Genomic DNA, 8050 nt, shown 5'->3' with positions numbered 1-8050 from the left:
CAACTCGGACCCGAGCTCTGGGACCGCTTGTAAAGAATCGGCTACTATTGGCCAAAAATGATCAACGACGTTGTCGCTTATGCCAAGAGTTGCCACGCATGTAAAATCCATGTCAATTACATGCATAAACCACCAGAAGACCTGCATCTAACAGCGACTTCGTAATCATTTGAAACATGGGGGGTGGATATCATCGGACCGATATCTCCTCCATTAGCTAAAGGTCATCGCTTCATTCTTACGATAACCGACTACTTCTCCAAGTGGACCGAAGCTACCCCCTTAAGAGAAGTCAAAACTAGTGATGTGATCAAGTTCATTAAACATCGCGTCATCTATCAATATAGTGTCCCGAGGTGCATCATTCATGATGACGGATCACAATTCATGAGTCATGCCTTCACTCGATTCTGTGATAAATTTAGAATACAGAACTTGGCATCCATGGCATATAATCCATCAGCAAATGAATTAGCCAAAACTTTCAACAAGACTATCATTAAGATATTGATCAAGCTAACCTCCAATAGCAAGTGTGACTGGGATAAGAAGCTTAATGAAAGTTTATGGGTGTATCAGACCACGGTTCGTACACCGACCGACGCCACACCGTATTCATTGGTATACGGTTGTGAGGCCGTGTTGCCACTCGAAATTCATATTTCGTCCCTACGCGTCGTACTTGCAACATGGATGATGACTGAAGAGAGTCATCAACAACGTCTCGCATAACTCGAGATGTTAGATGAAAAGCGACTTGAAGCTCAGCAGCACATGGAGTCCTATCAAGCCCAAATCTCTATGGCTTTCGACAAGAAAGTCAAACACAGATCCTTCAAGGAGGGAGAGCTGGTCCTCACAGTTTGACAGCCCATGATCCTTAACTCCAAGAAGAAAGACAAATTCCAACCCAAATGGGAAGGTCCATTTGTAATAGAAACGATCTATTCAAATGGAGCTTATAGCCTCGTCAAACCAAACGGCGATAAGATTCTAATGACTATTAACAGCAAGTTTTTTAAGAAGTACTACCCTTAGTCTTCTTCTGACCTCCTTCTATACTCCAACGGGTATATGAGTATAAACTGTTTCCACAACCTCTAACTGGTATACGAGGCTAAACTGTTCCCTACCTTTGATAGGAACTTCCTGGAGAATACTACACATGATATTCTTAAGGATAACCGGGAATAAGGTGATTATTCCAGATGAAAACCAACCATCCGAGTAATCCACTCTTAATCATGATAAAAATGATTAAGAACCACCCGCTATGGGTGTTTAGTCTTGTCTAGAATGATTAAAACTCTCTGTTATGGTGTTCATTGACGTAAGAAACAGATATTTACAAAATGATACGATAAGGGTCCTAGCAAAACAAACTCAACCCTTTGACCGACTCCCACAATCGTCTCTCGACTATAGGGGAAGGAAAGCTCTAGTCAACTCTCAAGAGTTCTAAGCATTCGTCTTCTCAGTTGAATTTCAAGCCCTTGGTACCTCTTCAGGGTAAACCCAAGGCACAAAGACACCTCAGTCGGATAACAAACCATTGGCTCTTTATCAAGGTAAGCCCAAGGCACGACATATGGTCGAATCCTCCAAGTGCAACTCGACCATTATGGCTAATTATAAGACCTTGGTACCTTATCAGGGATAAACCCAAGGCATAATCACATAGGCCTCGGCCCCACCGACTCATCAAGACGATACTCTGATGTCAACACCAGAGGCGATATTAGTCAGCACGAGAGATCCTGACCTCCCAGACGAGTCAACATCTTTATATTGACTCGAGAGACGGTTATTAGCTGAGATGAGATGACACTCCAACTAGTTGGGCAGACCGACACTCCTAAGTCGATGTGAAAGACGGTGTCAGTCGACCTATCATCAAGGACGACCCTATTTAGGGCACTCGACCACTCACTGGGTATTTCTCAAAAACGACTTAAGGGATATTCCCTGTTGTCGACTAAGTTAAGGACTCGACCTCGACCTCAAGTCTCTCCCTGAGAGCATATGTCAACATCTCAGTCCACCTCGGACAAGCTTTATCCAGATTTCGGCTTGATAGGTCTCCATGACTTGTCAGCTCAATCACTTTCCAAAAAATACGGAGACACACTCTCCCATAATGAAGTGACTTCCCCTCCAGTCACCAGCCGACACCTGTAAGGCGAGTGATGATTTAGTATACCCGCATGCCTTCTGCTACGCTATCAATCACTTCCCAAAAAATGCAGAGATATCCTCTCAAGAGCTGAAGTGACTTCCCCTCCAGTCGCCATTCGACACCTATAAAGTGAGGGATTACTCGGCTCTTAGCCTATACTCCAACACCACTTCCCTAGGTAGAATATAGATGACCTATCTAATCCCAACCGAGGGGAGGAGGGGGATGAAAAAGAAAGAGAGGTAAAAAAAACTTCCTCCTCCTGGGCTAAATAGGGGAGATCATCATCTCTAATGCACATGGCCACCTTAAGAACCACATCGGTTCTTGACCTTCCTCGGTTCTTGACCTTCCCCTTCCCCACTCGAGTTTCACTAACTTGACCGTCAGAGGAACCACGGGGAACCGGTCTCCGCCCTCTCACGGGTTCTTCTTATTTGTGCAGCGTGGACATCAAGCCTTCGTTCAAGAACCAAGCATAAAGTCGAAGAAGTTCTTCATCACCCCACAACCACCCTCTTCTAGATTAATCGGCTATTTGATATTGAGCATCAACACCCTCCAACTGGTGCATGAGGTTAAAATGCTCCTTACATCTCCCACTCGGTCAAACCTTCCTACAGTTAGGACCAGAGCCAAAATCCCCTCTTGATTCCTTCCAAGAACGAGAGGTCCACTTTCAAAATAGACGACTAAAACTTTGAACAGTTAGGGTCATCCCAAATCTCCCACCTGGTCAAACTTTCCTATAGTTAGGACCAAAGCCAAGTTCCCTCGCCAATCCTTTCTAATAAGATGCTGAGTTCCCAAAACTATCAAGTTAACTGCGGATAGTCATTTCTCCATTAGTCTCATTCAACTGGACGATGGATCTTATAAAACTATTAAGTTAACTATTACCTCTGATAGACTCCTCCAAATTTTCTCCGTCGATCCTCTCTAATAGGACGATGGGACCACTCCCACTATCATGTTAACACTTACCTCTAAGAAATCAACTTACTAATCCTCTTCATAGGATGGTAGGTCCTTAAAGTCGCTCCGATCATGACAATCCTATCAGGTTAATAATCACCTCTGATAGCCGACACTGACATTCCTGCAAATGGTGTTATCCGATCAATCGTCATACTCATACATCCCTGAACGAGTTGATTCCCCCAACACCATCATTCCCGCAAATGACATTGTTCATCGATATCGTCCTACCAAGGAATGTGCCATATTGACCCCCTATTCCGAACAGCAACCTGCCAAATGATGAGTTTTTATTCGGATCCTATCTTGGTCGCACACGATGACCATTCACGTTGGACTAAGTTGTTATATTTAACGACATGGCTCAACTCAATTATGACCTAACAGTTGTATTTAACCCAACTCGACACCTCGAACGGTGATAATCATATTTTATTACAATTTTATACCCTCATTATCTATTTTATATGAATAAATATACCACTAATAATTGCTTTTATCTTTAATTGTAGGTTAATGAAGAATAAATCCCAAAAAATCTCATCTCTCAACAAAGACCCTTGAGTAAATAAAGAAATAAGAGAATTAATTTTTGAAAATCACATGGACTTTGGTTTGAAAATCAAATGAAGAATGAACTTTCATCCTTGAGCTGGAGACTTGGAAAATCATGAAGAATGGGCCGAAAATCAAAATTGGGCTTGCTGAAGATGTAATTTTCGGTTTTGGAAGCTCCTTTGGACTTAGGCTTTGATTTTCTCCATTGGACTTGAGGTGGAAATTGATCAATGGGCCGGTTACTGAAATTTCTTCTTTGGAGCTCTTATATGGACCGGACTTGCTTGGACTTTTGATTTGAAAAATCAAATAAAGAGTAGGCCGGACCTATGTGCTGCAGTTTTGATAATCACAAAAAAAAACATGATGAAGACCGGACTTGTTTGCTACTTAGGCTGCAGACTTGGGATTTAATGCAAAGGGGCCAGACTTTAGGTGATCAATTGATGGCTGCATTTTTATATGGACCGGACTTGGGCATAAGGACCGGACTTCACTTGATTTATTTTTGGATTTTAATAAATCATATGGGTCTCTTATGTTGGGCTAGAACAAAAGGCAAATTCAAAGGTGGAGATTGTTGCTTGAGGCTCAAGACAAATCCAATGGCTCATATTCATCGAAGATTACTATAAATAGGGGTAGAGAGTGAGGGGTTAAGAGTGTGAAAATTTTGTAAACTTCTTTTGGAGAGGAGGACTACTCTTAATTAAGAATGCCTTCCAAAAATTATAACTTTAGTTGTAATTAATAATAATAATTTTTCCTCTTTAAATTTGTTCTTTCTCCTCTTTGTTGAATGATGAGGATGGAGATGAAGAGCAATTTGAAGGTTTGCATTTCTTTTCTCTTTTATTTCTTTTTAGTAATTTCTTTATTATTACTTATTAGTTAGATTTAAATTCATGCTTGTAGTGTAGATTTATTTTCTTGTCTTTTTATTTCTTTTTGCACTTTAATTTGTAGAATAAATTTATTTTCTTGTATTTAATTTTTGTAATATATTTTGTAGTTTAGATTTTTATTTTCTTTGTAGTTAGATTTATTTCTTGTTCATAGTTTAGATTTTTCTTTTATTTTTATTTTTGTAATTAGTTCTTTTTCTTGTTTTTATTTCTTAAAGATGTGAATTTAATTCTTGTAGGAAGTTTAGAATTATATGAAACTAATCTATTTTCCTTTATATTGTATGAATTATTCTCTTGCACTTAAAATGTTCATGTTTAGGATAATTAACTAGAGAACTAATCGGTAGAAGAAGAATTTGATAATCTATGCTTATCTTATGGTTTGATAGGTTATGCTTATGAATTCTAGGATTATTATCATGTTGTTGTTCTTATCATAAATAGTAATTTTAACTTAGATGATAATTTGATAGGTTACACTTTCCTTAAATGGTTTGATAATCTATGCTTAATAAATCTAAGTTGAAATATGATAAAAAGAGAATAGTTTATATTTTGTAATTAAAATTGGTTAGTGGATTATATTCTAGATTTCTTACCTCTTTTGAATCCTCCATCTTGACTTTCTTAAATTTTCTTTTCATTCTTAGTTTTATTTCTTGATTTTATTAATTCATATTTCTTGCCTCATGATTTCATTTATTCTTTGATTCTTCCTTCTCTCCTCTAAAATTCAATTTATTATTTTTTTTGCACATTTTCACAATAATCACTCATCACAATCACACTTATTCTTTATTCCTAATTATCATGCACAAAACATAAGAACCATTTTTAATAATCTCTTAAATTCACCTTCCTTGTGGGATCGATATTTTTTATACTATAACTTGATAAATTGTGCACTTGCAATTTTGGTACATAATTATGCCGCATCAAACGGCTAAGAGAATAGGAGGAATCTTAGCATTAAGCCTGAGAGAAACTTCTTGACAACTCATCATACTGAGGGGAATAGTATGGCTAGCCCGATTCGAACGATAATCGGTAAAGACAAATCAAATCCGTTGATAGCTAGGGGTTTGCCAAAAAATCCTAGGTGTTGCCCAACAAGAGTCGGAAAATATGCACAGAAAGCGTTTGAAGCAACAAGAGGACAACAAAAGCATAATTTCATTCATTAGAAAGGTTCTGACAACACATTCGAATAGAGTTTAGACTAAATGTTCGAACAAAGTCTAACAAAAAGGGATACATCCGAACAAAGTCAAAACCTCTTCAACCGTGACTCGGCATCCCAAATCTCCCTTTTGTTCTCCTTCTCTAAGGTGGTGAGGGTCTCCCGGTGAATGTCTTCCTCGGTGATCGTGACGACTTTATGGAGCTTCTCCCTCACTGCTTCTAGGGATTGATTTTTCTCCTCGAGGTCGGCGATGATCAGCTGTCACTGGTCCTCAACCTCTTTTAGTTCTTGCAATGCCCATTCATAAGCCGACTCCTTAACGACCATAAAAGCTTGCAGTTCGGCGATCATTTGTTTTGCATTTGATATGTATTGAGCCGCATCTGTAGAAAAGGCACCAACCTTCTGATCCTACTCGGCCATCTCCTCGACGGCTATAGTAGCTCGCTCTACCTCTTTCAATAGCCTAATCTCCTAGGCCATGGTCTCATCTAAGTATTGCTTCTGTTCCTCCGATATGGATCGAGCATTTTCAACGGCCTGGGCAACCATATCCTTCGAATGAAGGGCAAGCAATGCTTGGACGTCCCTTTCTGCTGTCTTTAAGCGCCTCTGGATGGGAGAAGCCACGTCTGCGCTCGTCAACACGTGTAGCTCATTCAGATACATGTCCAAATGTGGTCTGAACCGGTCAAAAGAGCAGCCTTCATCCAACACCATTTGGATGTTGTCATGGAGGCAAGTTCAGAAATTCTCGACAGTCCGCTCCATGATTCTTTGGTTGAAATGAGAAGTAGGAGAAAAGGGAAGATATTCAGAAGGCTGAACCTATGCCTGAGCACCGGTTGTAACGATCATCCGACCCAATGCCTCCTCTTGAGTCGAGGCCTCCTCATGAGCCGATGCCTCCTCTGCATAGCAAGCTTTCTTGGCCGCCGTCTCAACAGAAACGCCGACATCTGTCTCTCGCCCACGCTTCGACGGGGATAAGGAATCAGGAGCGAAGGTTGAGGCCTACATTCACTCAGCAATAGGGTCCCTGGCATACTCTAAGCGTTCTTTAACTCTGGCCAACGCCACGATTGCCTCTTGCCCTCCGTCGAGCCTCAGCTGGGATGGATCATATTGGGTTGGGAGGAAATTCCCTAACCCCTCATACAACTCCTCCTCCCAACCTTCATGGGTGACCTCTTCATTAGGAACCGCTTTGGGCTCTTCAACTTGTTGATGACCTCCCCACCTTGATGTGTGGACAATTGCTCTCAATCGGCGTCTCTGCGCCATCAGACAAGATTCACGGATGATGAATCCCTCCGGAATTGCGCTCACGCCCTAGTACCACTTATAATATGTAAGCGTATGACGGAGGGTATGGTCCCATCATCGCAACTCAAACCTCACATCGGTGCATCCGGCATGTGTCCAGAACCACCCACGTGCTCTGTCAACCAACCCTCCCTTATAACACAACTGGGGGTTGATGTTCCCTACATACAACTAATCGTACCCAAATTGACGGGCAAATCGGCAAGGGATATTAGGTTCCAGGTAGCATATTGGACCCATTCGAAGAATATGATAACCCGAACGAATGTTCACCATCCATCGGAAGGCGCCTAAGGATAGAGCGGAGTGCCCGTCCATAGACGGAGTGCCCGTCCATAGACGGCGCGTCCCGAAGCGACTCACCGTATCTCCCACCGGAGAAGTATGGGAAAAAGCGGAAGAAGCCATAATTACCGAATAATGATAGCTCCTTCCTCATGTTAGCGATCTCGTTGAGTTTCCAAGAGAAGCTCTCCAATTGCTGAACAAAGGGTATGAACCCTCGTTCCGGGCACACTGTGTGTGCAGACATCAAACACTCATTGTGTCCGACGAACCAGGCCATCGGATACGTGTAGGGTAGAGTAAGCCGGGGATTCGGTGTCTTGGCTACCTCTTCTCCCCCTTCTTCCTCGACAAACAAAATGTGGCAAAATTGCATTGACAGCTTTCGGAGCCCGCTCTGAATGCAAGCCGTCATAGCCAACATTAAGGCATAAGGCCATCCGTAGGCCAAGCGAAGAACTGGGTAGATGACGTCCGCCAGAATAGACTTGAAGGAATACGGGAACCACACATCTCTCCAGCCATAATGCCAAGTAGCCAGCGAGCAATGCTTTTACCGATATCGCAAAATCGGCTCAATGATGGTACCGCTCAAAGGTCATTCCAGCCTTGAAACCGTCTTCACCGTGATCAAGG

This window comes from Asparagus officinalis, chromosome 5 (assembly GCF_001876935.1).
Source record: "Asparagus officinalis chromosome 5, Aspof.V1, whole genome shotgun sequence".
In the NCBI taxonomy this organism is placed as follows: Eukaryota; Viridiplantae; Streptophyta; class Magnoliopsida; order Asparagales; family Asparagaceae; genus Asparagus; species Asparagus officinalis.
This window is presented reverse-complemented; position numbering follows the sequence as displayed.